The sequence below is a fragment of the Phyllobates terribilis genome, unplaced genomic scaffold (assembly GCF_046119375.1).
Source record: "Phyllobates terribilis strain yellow unplaced genomic scaffold, ASM4611937v1 Scaffold_3__8_contigs__length_932513732, whole genome shotgun sequence".
NCBI classification, from domain to species: Eukaryota; Metazoa; Chordata; class Amphibia; order Anura; family Dendrobatidae; genus Phyllobates; species Phyllobates terribilis.
In genome coordinates, this window is record NW_027362763.1 from 457,367,882 (window position 1) to 457,386,742 (window position 18,861).

The following is an 18,861-nucleotide window of genomic DNA, read 5'->3' on the forward strand; positions in this document are numbered from 1 at the left end:
ATACAGACCTCCATCAGGTTGCAAACTGAATATGTTTTTTTCTGCATCTACCTCTGAAAAAATATTGGGCTTCTAGCTGTCTGTGGGACTTGTTGTATTAGTCCATCTATACTGACCTTCATCAGGTTGCAAACTGAATATATTTTTTTCTGCATCTACCTCTGAAAAAATATTGGGCTTCTAGCTGTGTGTGGGACTTGTTGTATTAGTCCATCTATACTGACCTCCATCAGGTTGCAAACTGAATATATTTTTTTCTGCATCTACCTCTGAAAAAATATTGGGCTTCTAGCTGTGTGTGGGACTTGTTCTATTAATCCATCTATACAGACCTCCATCAGGTTGCAAACTGAATATATTTTTTTCTGCATCTACCTCTGAAAAAATATTGGGCTTCTAGCTGTGTGTGGGACTTGTTCTATTAATCCATCTATACAGACCTCCATCAGGTTGCAAACTGAATATATTTTTTTCTGCATCTACCTCTGAAAAAAATATTGGGCTTCTAGCTGTGTGTGGGACTTGTTCTATTAATCCATCTATACAGACCTCCATCAGGTTGCAAACTGAATATATTTTTTTCTGCATCTACCTCTGAAAAAATATTGGGCTTCTAGCTGTGTGTGGGACTTGTTCTATTAATCCATCTATACAGACCTCCATCAGGTTTCAAACTGAATATATTTTTTTCTGCATCTACCTCTGAAAAAATATTGGGCTTCTAGCTGTGTGTGGGACTTGTTCTATTAATCCATCTATACAGACCTCCATCAGGTTGCAAATTGAATATAATTTTTTTCTGCATCTAACCCAGCCAATAGTTTTGGCCTAATACCACAGTTTGGCCACTCAGCTCTGCTCGGTTCCCATCCATTGTTTTTTTGTGCAAACAACTCCAGAGTTGTGAATTAGTTAACCACCAAAATGAGTGGAAAAAGGCCTGCTGCTGGTGGAAAGGGGAATAGGCGTGTTGGGAAGGGGAAAAAAGGTTGTGTCCGTGGGGTAGGTGTTAAAGCAACAGTAACATCTGCAGAAGAAAGACCATCTTCCAGCCAAACTAAAATGTCTACTTCTTTTAGCGGACAATGTGATAAGATCCCTTTCTTACGGCCACGCCAATCGCTACAAATTCCAGATGAGGCACAAAAACAGCAGGTGCTTCAACGGATATCAAGTCCTCCTTTAAGTGGGCTCTCCTCCACATCAACTTCAACATCACAAATACTCCAGTCCTCAAAGGTGTCACCCAAATTGCACTTGCTTCCTCACAGCTCCCAAATCTCCAGCTGCCCATCTGAGTATGAGGTAGAACAGATGGTTGAGTCTGCAGAGCTGTTTACTCATACTATAGCCTGGGAATCAGAGGTCGACTCCAGCGCTTCTGTGAATCCAGACGAGGAAATGATCTGCACTGATGCCCAGAATCTTTATGAGTCGGATCCAGGACCAGACGCAGAAGGTTCTGACCATAATGTAGACCCTCATTCCCAAACTGTAACTCCTGTTGGTGGAGACAATGAGGAAGACGATGATAAGACTCAAATACCTGATTGGAGCGACAACTTTAGTTTTTTGTCAGGGCAGGAACAGGTTGGCTCTGAGGACGACGGGTGTGATAACGCACAGGGTGATGATGATGAGGTTGGAGATCCCACTTACTGTCAACCCACAGTCAGCCAAGAGATGAGGTCAGCAGAGGAGGTGGAGGAAGATGCTAGTGACGACGAGGTCAGGTTGCACCTTCCTGGACAGAGACGTAGTACTGGAAGCACGTCAACAACTGCATCCTCAAACACAACTCTGCCTCTCACCACAAGTCGTGGTGCTCTTCAGGTCGCATGGGTGCTAAGCCTTGCATAGCCTGGGCATTTTTTCAGATCGATAAAGATGACCCAACTCGTGTTATCTGTAACATTTGTCAGCAAAAGCTAAGTAGAGGCCAAAAAATACATAGTTTGAGTACTTCATGCATGAACCGGCACATGGACATGAAGCATAAGTTGCAGTGGGAAGCTCAGTGTGCTACAATGCGGCCTAGCCGGCCGAGCCAACCACCGTCTGCCATATCTTGTGCATCCGCGGCCTCTTCATCCTCTGTGACTGGGGGGACAGCAGTCACACCTGTTTTGGGGCGCAGACCTGCCACCTCTTTACCCGCAACAGCCAGCGTGATTGGCAGGTCATCATTTTCTTAGGAGGTGGTAACACCAGCTGGTGTTGAGCGCTGTCCGACATCGATAGCACCACCTTTGGATCAAGGCAACCTAACATGTCCACCTGCATATTCCTCACAGACCGGCAGTTTGCCGGGGACACCCTTATCAACCCCGTCTAAGCACAATAGCCAGCCCTTGGTCCCTCAGATGTGGACAAGTAAAAGACCATTTCCTCCTAGCCATGAGAAAGCTAAGAGGTTGAATTTCACCATCTGCAAGCTCTTGGCTACAGAAATGCTGCCTTTCCGCCTGGTGGACACAAAGGATTTTCGAGACCTTATGTCCGTCGCAGTGCCCCAGTACCAGATGCCCAGTCGGCACTACTTCTCAAAGAAAGGTGTGCCTGCGCTCCACCAGCATGTCGCACACAACATCACCGCTTCTTTGAGAAACTCTGTGTGTGACAGGGTGCATTTCACCACAGACACTTGGACGAGTAGGCATGGACAGGGGCGTTACATGTCACTGACTGGGCACTGGGTAACTATGGTGACAGCAGGACAAGGGGCTGCTGTCCAAGTCTTGCCGTCCCCACGAGTTGTACGTCAATCCTCTTTATGTCAAAGTTCCTCCACTGCTTCTGCCTCCTCAACCTCCTCTCGGTCTTCCACCTGCACCCAAAGCCTGTCTGGTCATGCCACAAGCTTTCTAACTGCGCAGAAGGGATCCTGCACACCTCCTTACTATGCTGGCAGTAGGGCTCAACGTCATCAGGCGGTTTTTACATTGAAATGTCTGGGAAATGTGAGTCACACAGCTGAGGAGTTGTGGTCAGCTCTGGAGAACCAATTTCATGAATGGTTGTCTCCACTGGACCTGAAACCAGGGAAGGCCGTGTGCGACAATGCTGAAAACCTGGGTGCGGCCCTTCGCCGGGGCAATGTCACACACGTGCCTTGTATGGCTCACGTGTTGAACCTGTCCAGCAATTTTTAGCCCACTATCCCAGACTAGATGGCCTTCTGCAGAGGGCACGGTCGCTGTGTGCTCACTTCCGCCGTTCGCATCCCACAGCTCAGCGACTTACATCTCTACAGAAGTCGTTGGGCCTGCCACTTCACCGGCTAAAATGCGATGTGCCTACCCGGTGGAATTCAACTCTGCACATGTTGCAGCGACTGTGGCAGCACCGACAAGCCCTGGTGCAATGCGTTCTGACGTATAGCCTGGGCCAACGAGATTCAGAGGTGGGGCAAATCACGCTGGAGGAGTGGTCTCAGATCAGGGACCTATGCACCCTTCTGCACAGTTTTGAAATGGCGACGAAGATGTTTAGTGCTGACGATGCCATTATCATCATGACTATTCCGGTGATTTACATGCTGGAGCACATGTTAAACAGAATTCGGAGTCAGGTGGTGGCACAAGAGGAGGTGGAGGAAATAGAGGAGGAGGAGTTGTATGCGGAAGGGCTAACATCTGCAAGGTCCAGACGGTCGGCAGCACCAAGGCGGCAGCCATGTGAGGGTGGGGGAGATGGTTTTACCAGGGCGCATGGTAGCAGCCAAACTAGTGAGGAAGGTGCAGGAGCCAAGGAAGAAGTGGAGAACAAACTGATGGAAGACTCATCAGATGAGGGAGACCTTGATCACATTTCTGTTGTGCGAGGTTGGGGGGAGAGAACAGAGGAAGGAAGCATGATTGTTACCTCGCCACCAACACAACAGGGACTTGGTGCTCCTGGATGCGCAACACACATGAGTGCCTTCTTGCTGCACTACCTGCAACATGACCTTCGAATTGTGAGAATTAGAAATAATCCTGACTACTGGGTTGCCACACTGTTAGATCCCCGATACAAAAGTAAATTTGCAGAAATTATTCCTGCCATAGAAAGGGATGCACGCATGCAGGAGTATCAGCAGAGACTGTTGCAGAATCTTACATGTGTTCTCCACAAAATACCAGTGGTGCACGTAGTGAATCTCACAGTTCCAATATGCCAACCGTGGGACCGTCAAGTGTTCAGCACTCAAACCGTAACAGAACCACAGTATCTGCTGGGAACATCAATTTTGCGGAATCATTTCACCACTTTTTTAGCCCATCCTTTGCAAGGCCACAGGAGACAAGAATTCTGACACATAGTCAACGCCTAGAGACGATGGTACAGGAGTATCTCCAAGTAAACATTGAAGCCACGACTGTGTCACTGGACCCTTGCTCTTTTTGGGCTTCCAATCTGGATAAATGGCCGGAGCTAGCCACTTACGCCTTGGAGATCTTGACATGCCCCGCAGCCAGCGTTCTGTCTGAACGTGTGTTCAGCGCTGCTGGTGGTGTGCTGACAGATAAGCGCACGCGGCTCTCCACTGATAATGTAGACAGACTCACGTTCATAAAGATGAACAAATCATGGATCCGAAATGACTTTTCTACCCCTGTGTCATCCTGGGGAGAGTAAAAGCTTGATGATTGGTTAAAATCACCCTACCAACCGTTTTAAGCTTTCAAATTACTAATCATGTTTATCTGTATCTTGGCTGGAAAATAATTTGGGCTTTGTAGCAGTGTGCAGCACTGATCCTATTAGGCCATCTATACTAAAGCTTCACCAGATTTAAAATTAATAATAATTTTTAGCTGCATCTAGCCCGGAAAATAATTTTGGGGCTCCGAGATGCGCAAGACACATAAGTGCCTTCTTGCTGCACTACCTGCAGCATGACCCTCATATTGTCAGAATTCGAAGTAATCATGACTACTGGGTTGCCACACTCTTAGATCCCCCAAACTTTTCGATCAACCTTTTCATTTTAATAAAGACCAAAAAAATGGTCATTTTTGAAATTATAAGCATTAGCAGGTTGTTAGAAACTGAAATCAAACAGTTTTCAACTCAAAACTTTATTCTAGGTGATGTTACATTTTCACATAGGACCCCTTGTTCGAAAGGAGCTTCTGAACTCTCTCGTCCATTGAATTTGTCAGGTTTTGGATGGTTTCTGCTTCAATTGTTTTGCATGAGGACAGAATACCCTCCCAGAGCTGTTGCTTAGATGTGAACTGCCTCCCGCCATCATAGACACTCCTTTTAATGATGCTCCAAAGGTTCTGAATGGGGTAGAGGTCAGGGGAGCATGGGGGTCACACCATAAGTTTGTCCCCTTTTATGCCCATATCAGCCAGAGATGCAGATGTTTTATGTGCAGCATGAGATGGTGCATTATCATGCAGAAAAATGATCTTGCTGTGAAATACACGGTTCTTCTTCTTGAACCATGGCAGGAAGTGCTGTTTGAGAAAATCCACATACATTATGGAGTTCATCTTTAGCGCCTTCAGGGATCCTAAAGGGGCCGACAATCTCTCTCCCCATGATTCCAGCCCAAAACATTACTCCACCTCCTCCTTGTTGGCGCTGTAGCCGTGTTTGCGTGGGGTGTCCATCAACCAGCCATCCTCCACTCCATCCATCTGGACCATCGAGCGCTGCACGGCACTCATCCGTGAACAAAACTGTTTTGAAATCAGTCTTCATGTAATGTTTGGCCCACTGGAGCCGTTTCTGCTTGTGTGAAGTGGATAGAGGAGGTCGACAGGATGGCGTATGCACAGCTGCAAACCTCTGAAGGACCCTGCATCTTGTTGTTCGGGGGACATTGGAGGCACCAGCAGCTTCAAAAACTTGTCTGCTGCTATGACAAGGCTTTTTTGCCGCTGCTCTTTCAACCTGACGTAATTGCCTGTAGGAAAGAGTCCTCAATTTGCCCTTATCAGCAAGCACACGTGTGTACTGTGAATCAGCTACATACTTCTTGATTGCCAAGACACTTCATCCTGATCATCGCACAATGTTGATTGTAGTCATGCCTTGACCTAAACACTCCACAATTTGTTGCTTCTCAGCAGCCGACACATCCTTTTTCTTTCCCATTTTGGCAGAAAATGTAGGCTGCTTAATAATGTGAGACAGCCTTCTTAAGTAGTCTTGCCTTTCATTGGACACACCTGCCAAACTAATTAGCACAGGTGTCTGCAATTGCTTACAGTGATATAAAGAGCCCTGACACACATCACCATCAATGAGTTTAACTGACAAACAAACAAATTCTTCCCTTATCACTCCTAAACACTTTTTGCATAATAATTTGGAACACAGTGTACATGTGCTTTTCCACAAAACACCAGTGGTTCACGTAGTGAATCTTACAGTTCTAACTTGCCAACCGTGGTCTGTATGGAGTTGTTCAATAAAGGGCCCAAAATTAAGATAACATAGATGGGAGAGGTCTCTATGAATAGGAATTCCTAAGTATTTGATACCCTGTGAGGGCCAGGCAAAGGGAAAGTTGGACTGGATGGAATCCTATATGGATTTGGGGAGGGAGACATCGAGGGCCTCAGACTTCGCTGCATTGATTTTAAAATTTGACCATGTAACAAAGTGATCTATTTCAGCCATAACAGCATGGATGGATATATGTGATTGAGTGATATATACTAGGACATCATCAGTAAATAGAGAGCACTTGTACTCAGTGCCTCCCACCTCAATCCACCTAATATTGGGGTTATGGCGAATTGATGAGAGCAGGTGCTCCGTCACTAGGATGTATAAGAGAGGGGACAGAGAACATCCCTGCCTTGTCCCATTGGTGATTGTGAAAGGTGATGAAAATGTTCTGACGCGCCCCCTGGGCCTTGGGACACCCGGAGCCGGACCCTTCTTGGTGGATGCTGGTGGTTGTAGTCTCCGTGGCGGCGACCCGGTTCCGTGGCTCAGGGCGGTCAAAGCAGTGGCGGAACTATTTATGTGGTTTTGATGTTTAAATGTCCGACTACGCCACTCGTGGATTGCGGTCAGAGTGAACCGCCGCTCCAGGGCAGACCGCTGAGGCTGGTGTTGTGGGTGCAGCAGAGCGAAGCGTAACTCCCCACGGGAGGAGTATAGCCTCAGGGCAGTGTATGCGGAGGATGGGGGTGATGGTGCAGGGCAGCAGCAGTAACGACACGGAGTTAGTGATGCAGTCCAGGGCCTTTACTCACAGTTCTTATTATCCAGACCACGTCTGCAGGTAACGGCTGCCCACGTCGTACTGTGCTCACCAGGTGAGGGGCTCAGACAACTCCCAGATAACTTTGGAGCGCTTCACAGGACCCCCTTTGTGTGTCCTTTGTCTGGTCTTTCTTACCAACCCTTCTGTCCGGCTGCCTCGGGCCTCCTCTTGGTAAACTTGGCGCCAGTTTCCCTGACCCTATGTGGTGCCTTCCTAGCGGGTGTAGCGAAGGGCTGCGCCACATAAAATGTCACAGCCTCCTGTTTCTAGCTGAGGGTCGTTTCCTGTCTCCACTAGTTTCGGGGACCGGTCTCCCCCTTTGGCCTGACCCCTCCACGCAGGTGGATTCGGGCGTGCGGTGGCGACTCGCCCGTCCGCACCCCTGGGATCCCTTCGTTCCTCGTTCCTGGAGCCTTCTCCGCTCCTCTTCCTTCCTTCTCCCTCTTCCAGGCCTGGGCCTCTGTTACTAGGCCCGCCTCCGGAGCAGAGCTCATGCAGAGCCCCTGCTCCCTGCCACTTCTGCTCAGACTTCTCTGCACTGAACTAAGATGGTGCCCACCTTTTATACTCCCTTCTCAATGCACCCAGGAACTGCTTCCTCCCTGCTCTTGCACTACAGGGTTCCCCTTCCTCAGTGTTCCCTCCCCCCACTCCAGCCAGGGTCAGGGACTGTCGTGCCCATCTCAGGGGCATATTGGTCGCCCTGCCCCACGGCAATGTGGTGTAATGCATGCAGGTGTCGGGTCCTGATCCACACTACATCCTTACCTGAGAGTGAGATATCACACCTCTGGGTGAGGTGCAATACCTCTGTAGTAACCGAGCCCTCAGGGTGCTACAGTTCCATTTATCTTCAGCCTAGGTGACGTATTGCGATACAGGGCCGTGATTTTGGCTATAAAAGGGTCCCCTAGACCCCTACCCCAAGCTTTTTAAGAGAATCATATATGGCGTGCCAGGAGACTCTATGGAATGCTTTCTCAGCATCCAATGAGAGTATCTAATTACAAATTTTTAACTGCATCTAGCCCAGGAAATACTTTGTGCCTAGTAGCAGTGTCTGCTAGTCAGCGGATTATCCCGGCTGTTAAGCAAGCTACACCACCTGTAGTTTGGACACTTAATTTTTTCAAAGGAAATGCTTCGGGACCACGGGATACTCAGTGAAGAGCATCAGGAGGCACCCCAAGGCATAGGGGCTGGGACTGGCAGTAGGATGCCTTGCGGTGGACAGCCGAGCTCGATCCTTATAAAAGCTTTTTAACTGCAGCAGCTTTAGTGGACGCTTCTGGAGCTGGAATTACGCGGCTGCTGGCATGAGACTTGCCCTCCAATAGATCCTTGTAAATGGATTTAAAGTGTATTCATTCAAATTAGAGAGACAATTTAAATTAAAAAGCTTAGAGCTGCCTCCACCACAGGGGGGCTCGCTCGACCCACCAGCGGACAGGCACCAGTATTGGGAGAGGGGGGCTGGCCGTCAGGGTTCACCGCGGTTCTGGCACAAACCCGGCGACGCGGAGGTGGCACGGGCAGGAGCGGACTGAACGTGTCGGCTTCTCACTTTTTGGATTTTAGAAGGGCATGACATGCCTATATCTGTGTCTCCCCCTCCTTTTACTCCTCCACCTCTTTTCTTTTCGCATGACTATATGTACTTGTCACTTTTCCATATGTTAGTTGTGTCTTCTGAGCAGTTTGTCAGCTTTTGGACACCTTTGAAGGTGTTTTCTATGTGTTTCTATGTGTTTTTGTTTGCCTGCCATTGGTTTTAACGGTGTTCGAAGGTGTTCGACGAACAGTTCGACGAACAGTTCGGCAAACACACGGGTGTTCGACGAACCGAACCGAACTCGAACACTACGAGGGTGGCTCAACACTAGTCAGTATAGATGGACTAATAGAGAAAGTCCCACACACTGCTAGAAGGCCAAATATTTTTTCAGAGCTAGATGCAGACAAAAAATTATTTTTAATTTGCAACCTGATGGAGGTCAGTATAGATGGAATAATAGAGAAAGTCCCACACACTGCTAGAAGGCCAAATATTTTTTCAGAGCTAGATGCAGATAAAAATTATTTTTAATTTGCAACCTGATGGAGGTCAGTATAGATGGACTAATAGAGAAAGTCCCACACACTGCTAGAAGGCCAAATATTTTTTCAGAGCTAGATACAGAAAAAAATTATATTCAGTTTGCAACCTAATGGAGGTCTGTATAGATGGACTAATAGAACAAGTCCCACACACTGCTAGAAGCCCAAATATTTTTTCCGAGCTAGATGCAGAAAAAAATTATATTCAATTTGCAACCTGATGGAGGTCAGTATAGATGGACTAATAGAATGATGCTATGCCCAAAAGATTTTACTTCACTAGGTGCAGTAAAAAAATTGGTATTCTATACACAGGCGGTATATCTTGCAACACAGATAGGCTACTCCACTGACTAACACACTCTGCAATAGGCCAAAAAGGATTAGTTTTGCTAGATTCAGCCAAATGCTGTGAAAAAAACTTGCACAGCACTGGCACAGACCTGCCTCGCAAAAACTGATAGGAACTGATATAACCTAGTCCTGAAAAGGACTGCAATTACAATTAGTCTTTACTCCCACAATCTATCTATTTAAGAGCACAGACCTGCCTGATAAAAGTTGTAGGAAATGCTGTAACCTAGTCCTTAAAAGGACTGCAATCACAACTATTCCCTACTCCCAAGCTATCTGTATATTTGTGCGAAAATTGGCTTGAAATTAACAAGGTATAGCGCACACAGCAAAAGCGGTGCTGTCTAACACGCAGCTGCAGCAGTGAGAAAATGGTGGCGACGGGGAAAATGGCTTGGTCTTATAGGGCAAGGACATGTGACATACACTGCCAATGACACATGCCCTTGCTTGTGTGAAAAAAAGCACTTCGCTCCGTGTGTGCGCTGCTGATAGGCTGACAGATTGCACCTCCCCACTGTAAATGCGGGAAAGAGAAAAAAAAATGGAGATCTTCATTATTCCTGCAGAGATCCATCCCCTGCCCCTCCCCCCACCCCGCTGTACACTCAAACTGCGTATTAACATTCATTTTCATCATTACTGAGAAAAAATCCAGTTATGATTTTGGTGCACGAACAGTTATCGAACATAACCTCGAACAGCCGAATTTTTCTCAAATTGTTCGTGTTCGCCGAACGGCTCGAACACCGCCCAAAACAGCTCGAATTTGAGATTGGCGAACAGTTCGAGTCGAACAACGCTCATCTCTACTGGTCAATCTGTGAGCAAGCAGGAGGTCCCCTGGCCAGGTGGAGTTGTAGGCCTCCCCGTCTGTCTGCACTCTTCCTGGCTACCTTGCTGTAAGCGGTTAGAAGTAGCCCACGTCCCTGAGTGTACCGTGTAGTGCTCACCCGTATGGCTGGTGACTTGGGGCCTTCTGTTAGCCTCCGCTCCACGACGGCGGTGCTGGTCCCTTGCTTGTTACTGAGCCTCCGGGCTTCTATGGCCAGAGGACCTGAAATCCCCTGCCGGCTGGTTTCTGCTGCTGGATATATAAGTCCTCACAGCTTCGGACTCCTGTGTCCGGTTCCTATTGTCTTCTGCCAGGGCGAGCTCTGCTCAGCTTCCAGTCCCTCATCTTTAGCTCCTAGCTCCTACAGAGCTCCTTGCTGTTACTTTCCCTTGCTCTCACTCTGACTCTGACTGTTCTCTGTTCTCTGACTCACTCAACCCCACCCCAGATCCAGTTTATAAGGGCAGAATTCTCCCCTCCCAGGACTGGGGCAGGAAGATGTTGCATGTTTAAGGGATCCTGACCAGGAAACCTCCCACTTGCTCTCCGACGTAATCTCTATTACTGTGGTGACCAGACCCCTGGGGTGCCACACATGGCTCTTGTAAGGGGCATTGCAGTACCTCATAATTTTTGGAAAGCATTCCATTCACTGCTTAGGCCAACAGTGCACAGGAGACCCAGTTGCTATAAATGGAAAAAAAGGTTTAGTTAACGCCCTCTGACCTCCATGTCATTTCCAAGGGCATTGGAGTGCCTCGAAATTTTTGGTAGGCATTGCACTCACTGTATGCCCTATAACTGTGTAGCCGAACCGCTCCTTTTGTTACAGAAACATATCCTACAAGACATATCTGGTTGACTGGCCTGATATTGATGTGAATGGTCCCTGTTCCTCCTGCTCTTTCTCCTTTGCCACTACCTCATCCATCATTTATCACCTGAAGCTTTGTTTTAACGGGACTCATAGAACTTGGATAGTAGCAGGAAAACATCCAGCAATCCTCGGAGGAGGTAGGATATGCGCCAAAATGCTGACCTCCTCAGGCCTAGCCGCTACTACATACATGCGCTTGCATTACAACAAAACAAAGCAGATGCTAACTTCTATCATCCTCATCATGCTCCTCACCTTGGCACTCTCAACTCCCCTGATGGAGAAGCCAGGGCCCACCGGAGGAGTCTGATAGTCCGGTGGGCTCGGCCAATGCTGCCCTAAAGCAGGCCAGGCTAAGAAAAGTGTGGGAAAGGTTACCGGTACAAATAGGGGTGGCTGGGGACCGAGTATGGACACGCGGCCACCCCCTGTAGGCTGGGGAGCAAGCGGGGACACCCGGCCACCAGGCGGCTGGGGACTGAGTATGGATACCAGGCCGCCGACACAGCCATGGCGTGGTGGCCAGATTCCACCTCCACATGCCTAAAAGGCCCAATTTAAAGTGCAAGCAAGCAAGCAGTATGGTATTGCAGCCTGGGGGTGGGTGGGTGGCAGGCTGCATACTTGGCCTTGCATTGCAAGGAATGGGAGAGGTACAATTGAACACTGCCCTGGGACAAGGACTTGAATGGGGATAGTTGCAAGTATGCAACGACAGGTGCAAGGTGGGAGGCATCTTCGCATGTACCATGAACAGGGGTTTGGCATGCACACACTACAGCGGAATAGGCTCTCCTTCCCACTAAATGCCCTGGGGAGGGCACAGGTAATGTTTTGGTATACGCGCTTAATCTTATGTATAAGGCACACCAGGACAAATAGGGGCGGCTGGGGACTGAGTATGGATACCTCGCTTCCGAAGCAGCCATGAGGTAGTGGCCAGCTTTGGCCTCCTCTAAACTAAAAGGCCCCATTTCAAGTGCAAGCTAGCAGTATGAATTGCAGTGTGGGGGTGGGTGGGTGGCAGGCTGCACACTTACACTTGCATTAAAAGAAAACATAGCAGATGATAACTTCTGTCATCATCATCATGCTCCTCACCTTGGCACTCTCATCTCCACCGATGGAAAAGTCAGGGCCCACCGGAGGAGACTGGTTCTCTGGTGGGCTCGTCCAATGCTGCCTAAAGCAGGCCGGGCTAAGAAAAGTGTGTGGGGGGATGTTCCAAGGAGAAATGGGGGCGGCTGGGGACCGTTTATGGACACCCGACTGCCCCCAGGCGGCTGGGGACCGTGTGGACACTCGGCCGTGGGGCGGCTGGGGACTGAGTATGGACACCCGGCCGCCGGGCGGCTGGGGACTGAGTATGGATTCCAGGCCACCAACACAGCCATGACGTGGTGGCCAGATTCCGCCTCCACTTGCCTAAAAGGCCCAATTTCAAGTTCAAGCAAGCAAGCAGTATGGTATTGCAGCCTGGGGGTGGGTGGGTGGCAGGCTGCATACTTGTGCTTGTATTGCATGGAATGGGGGAGGTACAATTGAACACTGCCCTGGGCTTAGAACTTGCATGGGGATAGTTGCAAGTCTGCATCTTCTGATGCGGCAAGGATCACTTATGATGGGCACACTTTTAGACAGTGACCTGGGAGTCAGAGATGCTTCCAGGGGTCTTCCCCATGCTGTTCCCATGTCTTTTCAGCACTTTATGCATGTGTCACACAGCACATGGCCAGATAAGGTTGTAAAATGTTAAAATGACATTTCACGGTGAATGCATTTGTCATAGTTGAAAGCAATACAAAAGTGCAAAAACGCATAAAAAATGCTACTTGTGAACATAGCCGAAGGTGTGGAGGAGTATTTTTGTTTTTGCTCATTTATTTTAACTTATACAAAAGTCTTTTACCTGGAAAGGATGTTCGTTAGCATATTTCACAGGAAAAAAGTTTCACTTTCGTTTTATTGTGAGCCTGTAAAAGTGGCTTAATACCTCTGACCACGTTGTTGACAGCAGTGACCTGGGGGTCAGAAATGCTTCCTGGGGTGATCCCCATGCTGTCCCCATGTCATTTGAGCACTGTCACTATCGTTTTGGGCACTTGTTAGGCTTTTAAAAGACTGCCGGGGGTGCCACCGCAAAAATGCTCGAGTCTCCCATAGACTAACATTGGGCTCGTTGCTCGGGTCGAGCACCCGAGTATCACGGCGAGCTCGGCCCGAGTTTCGAGCACCCGAGCATTTTAGTGCTCGCTCAACACTAATAATAATACCAAAGAATTTGTGATTGCAATCATTTTCAGGAAGAAACTGAGTATTATCTGACAGAATTGCTGGGGTGCCAATACTTTTGGCCACCACTGTATATGACTTTTTGATTTCTTTAAAACAATACTATTCTAGAACTTCCACAGGAGAGGCTGCATGTCTTACCATTCAGTCAGTCTAGTCCACACACAGTTGTCTTCGGCTGAAGCTTCCTGCTCCAAGCTGTGACTCCAGGGCACAGAAGTCACTTAAATATCATCTCCTGTCAGCCAATCACAGATGTGCTTATAAAGCAAAGTCTTTGATTGGCTGCCAGGCAATGAAGCACAAGTGTCACTCTGTGCAGTGCCTATAATCTTATAATGGTGTATGAAGGGGTGCTCTGGAGACCCCTCTTATAGTGATCAGGACATGGTTAAAGTCCTGCTTCAGCTATCCTGTCTCTCTTCCAGCACCTCCCCCCTCTTCTCATACCCTCAAGATCAGCAGCAGGGCACAGGCAGGTAAGGTGTCAGCAGCAGAGGGGGAATCACAGTGACTCCCTCCTCCCCACAGTGTCTGCACATAAATAAGACCTGACAGCAGCATTAACCCTTAACAGGTGAGGGCAGAGGCCCCTTTCATCATAATCTTGTTTAGCGTGCAGTAGAGCAGGGCCTGCCTGTCCTGTTAAGTGTTAATGCTACTGATGGCTCTGTGATGGATCTCCTTGGCCCCTTCCTGCTCAGGGGGCGCCAATGCAGCTGCATAGGTTGCACTGGCAGTATGTCAGTCCCTGTACAAGAACAACTTCTTTCAGTTGATTTATTGGAAGAGATGAGCAACCAGACTTTTTTTCTCAGATAACATAGGGCCAGAGGAGACAGAGAACATGGTCATAGTCCTCTGCTCTAGGGCAAACCTCGTGGTAGGAACTAGATAGAGGAGTAAAGAAGTCAGGCCATTTTCCATACAAAGACAACTGTTAGGCAAATCAGGGAGAATAATGATGATAATAATGATTATTGTTATGATGGTTCTGTGGTGAAAAATACCTGGGAATCAGACAAGTAATCAGATGAGGAGAGTATTGGCCTCTGAAATACACAGTGCAGACAAAGTGCATCTAAAAGATCCTCAGAAACAAAAATCAGCTTTTTCTGCAGTTAATTCTGGAGCAGATGAAGCCACACGTGCTTTTGGTGGAGGAGGCTGGTTGCTTTCAAAGTGAGTTGTACATGCTGGCATCTTGTGTGATGGAATTTTTTTCATGTTGCTGACAGACAATTGTTGGAACTCTGCAAGCTCTCCAAGAGGAAAAAAGGCAGTGAACATCCCAGCCTGTACATACTAGGAACTGAGGCTTTCCTTCAGCACACAAAGTGACATCAACTGCTCATTTGGCTAGTAAAACAGGATGCCTCAAGTTGTTCTCCTTCCATTTCTTGCCACATTTATCTTTCTGTTAGCCATGCCGCACCCTCAAGTAGTACCTAGTTTGTGTCATCATCATCACCATTAGTGATGAGCGAACGTGCTCGCCATTGCTCGGTACTCGCCAGAGCATCTCACTGCTCGAGATGCTCGGCGCTTGACGAGTATTTCTGGGTTGCTCGGGCGGGAGCTCGGGTCTCCTCCCTGCATGTTTGGCCCTCTTAGAGAGCCAATGAACATGCAGGGATTGCCTGCTACGCACTGTAATGCCGTAGCCATGTTGATTGTGGGCATTACAGTGATTGGCTGGCCGCACAGCATCATCAGGTGTATATAAGACAGGGGGCCGCCATGCTCGTCACAGTCTACCCCGGAATTAGGCAGAGTAGGGAGAGCTGCTGCATCAGGGAGAGATTTGCTTCTTCATAGTTAGTATAGGTATTCCACAACATATATATATCCAACTGAACTAACAATCCTTTTGAGGACTAATCCAGCTGCATATATTCAGTGGTGATAGCAGGAATTAGGCAGGCAGGCAGTGTATGTGGCAGACTGCAGTGCATATAGTACAAGAGGATCCATTGAACGTTCCTGCTGCTGCTATTCTTACAGATATTTGTAGACATAGCCCCAGACATCAGAGGCCAGGGAAATTTTTTTTTATCTTAATCCTTGTTATTTGCTTAAAAAGCAATCCAGAGTACACCATTTTTCTGCTCCATTTGCTTGTTTGCACTGCAGAATACAGCCAGATCCTTTCCACATTACAGCGATAAAAATGCAGAAATTTGTAGTGAACATGGAAAATATTGGCCTCCATTTAAATTTTGTTGCAGTGTGTCAGTGAATTTATTGACACAAGGTCGCTGTGAAAAATAGTAACCTACAGACCAGGTATTTAAAACTGTGGTTTTCTGTCACACGCATCAAATATACGCACGAGGTCAAAATTGTTGGTACTCCTCGTTTAATGAAAGAAAAACCCACAACGGTCACAGAAATAACTTGAATCTGACAAAAGTAATAATAAATTTAAAATCTATGAAAATGAACAAATGAAAGTCAGACATTGTTTTTCATACTTTGGCATTTTTTATACACACTACCCCATAATATGTGCTTTGTCGTCTGAGATGTCCATTTTTTGGCTTTTCTACAAATTTTTAAAAGGATTTGCCAATAAAGATTCTGAATTTTAATTAATTGCTATGTGTGTTGAGCTGGATCCATCTTCACTTCCTCATTGCTTTCAACCCTGCTTCCACAGAATATTTAAAAAAATGTAACTCATGAAATGGGCCTGGAGAGAAATGATGGCACTCTTAAATTAATATTTTGCTGAACAACCTTTTGAGGCAATCACTGCAATCAAATAATTCCTGTAACTGTCAATGAGACTTCTGCACCTCTTGACGGGTATTTTGGCCAACTCCTCATGAGCAAACTGCTCCAGTTGTCTCGTGTTTGAAGGTTGCTTTTTCCAGAAGGCATGCTTCAGCTCTTTCCAAAGATGCTCGATAGGATTTAGGTCAGGGCTCATAGAAGGCCACTTCAGAATAGTCCAGTGTTTTCATCTTAGCCATTCTTGGGTGTTTTTAGCTGTGTGTTTTGGGTCATTATCCTGTTGCAAGACCCATGACCTGTGACTAAGACCAAGCTTTCTGACACTGGGCAGCACATTTCTCTCTAGAATTCCTTGATAGTCTTGAGATTTCATTGTACCCTGCATAGATTCAAGACACCCTGTGCCAGATGCAGCAAAGCAGCCCCAGAACATAACAGAGCCTCCTCCATGTTTCACAGTAGGGACAGTGTTCTTTTCTTGATAGGCTTCATTTTCCATCTGTGAACATAGAGCTGATGTGCCTTGCCAAAAACTTACATTTTTGTCTCATCTGTCCATAGCACATTCTCCCAGAAGCTTTGTGCTTTGTGGCTTGTCAACAAGTAGTTTGGCAAATTTCAGTCTGGCTTTTTAATGATTTTTTTTCAACAATGGTGTTCTCCTTGGTCGTGTCCCGTGAAGTCCACTGAAGATCAAACAATGACGGATGGTGCGATCTGACACTGATGTTTCTTGAGCTTGAAGTTCACCTTTAATCTATTTAGAAGTTATCCTGGGCTCTTTTATTACCATTCATATTATCCATCTCTTTGATTTGTCATCAATTTTCCTCTTGCAGCCATGTCCATGGAGGTTGGCTACAGTCCCATGGATCTTAAATTTCTGAATAATATGTGCAACTCATAGTCACAGCAACATCAAGCTGCTTGGAGATGGTCTTATAACCTTTACCTTTAACATGCTTGTCTATAATTTTCTTTCTAATCTGAGACAACTCTTTCCTTTGCTTTCTCTGGTCCATGTTGAGTGTGGTACACACCATGTGACCAAACAGCACAATGAGTATCTGTAGCTCTATATATATACATGCTCACTGACTGATTACAAGATTGTAGACTGTGATGCTAATTAGTGGACACAACTTGATTTAACATGTTCCTTTTGTCACATTATTTTCAGGGGTACCATCATTTATGTCCAGGCCTATTTCATGAGTTTAATTTTTTTTTTCAATTCTGTGGAAGCAGAGTTGAAAAGCAATGACTGACTTTCATTTGTTAATTTTTATAGATTTTTAATTTGTTATTACCTTTGTCAGATTCAAGTTATTTCTGTGACCATTGTGAGTTTTTCTTTAATTAAACGAGGGGTACCAACAATTTTGACCACGTGTGTAAGTGTACTCAAAATTCAGTCATTTCTGGCCTCCATTTAAATTTTTTTGCAGTGTGTCAGTGAAGCTATTGACACGAGGTCGCTGTGAAAAATAGTAACCTAAAGGCCAGCAAATTTAATACTGTGGTTTTCCGCCACAAGTATCACATATAAGTGCGCTCCAAATTCTGCCATTTCTGGCCTCCTTTGAAATTTTGTTGCAGTGTGTCAGTAAAGTTATTGACACGAGTTCACTGTGAAAAATAGTAACCTACAGGCCAGCTATTTAAAACTGTGGTTTTCCGTCACAAGTATCACATATCATTGCGGTTAAAATCCAGCCATTTGTAGTGAACATGGAAAATATTGTCCTCCATTTAAAATGGACAAGGCACGTGGCAAGGGACAGGGAAGTGGATGTGATGGTGATGGTGCATGCAGAAAATGAGGCCGAGGCCGTGGGCAAGCTGAAATTGTGCCACAACAAACAAACATATTGTTGCCCTACCTTCCTTTCCCAAAGAATAGTGGACTGCAGAACACCACTATTGAACGCAGAGCAGTGTCAAAAGGTTATTGGTTGGATAGCAGAAAATGCTTTCAGTCACTTAGCAACCGCCACAACCCTGTCTTCCACACTGTCAAGTCTCAGTAGCCGTGAGTCTGGACTCCATACTCCTCACCCTGATCCTCCTTCCTCCCACCATGCCGAGTGCACGGAGGCAACTGATCCCACACTTGGACACTCAGAAGAGCTGTTCACTTTTCCATTTATAGATTTGGGCTTCTTGCCCGGTCCACTTGAAGCGGGGCAAGAGGAGATCGCATGTAGCGATGCCCAAATATTTGAGCAGCCTCGTTCGCACGAAGGTGACGGTGTGAAACTTTCACAAGAGATGGATGATGATTAGTGATTGGCGAGCACTAAAATGCTCGGGTCGAGCAAATTGGAATGCTCGGGTGCTCGACCCAAGCAACGAGCCCAATGTAAGTCTATGGGAAACTCGAGCATTCTTCAATCGGCTGTCATGGGTGTGTCAGAGGTGACAGACAGTCGCCCTGCAGTGGTTTGCAGGAGA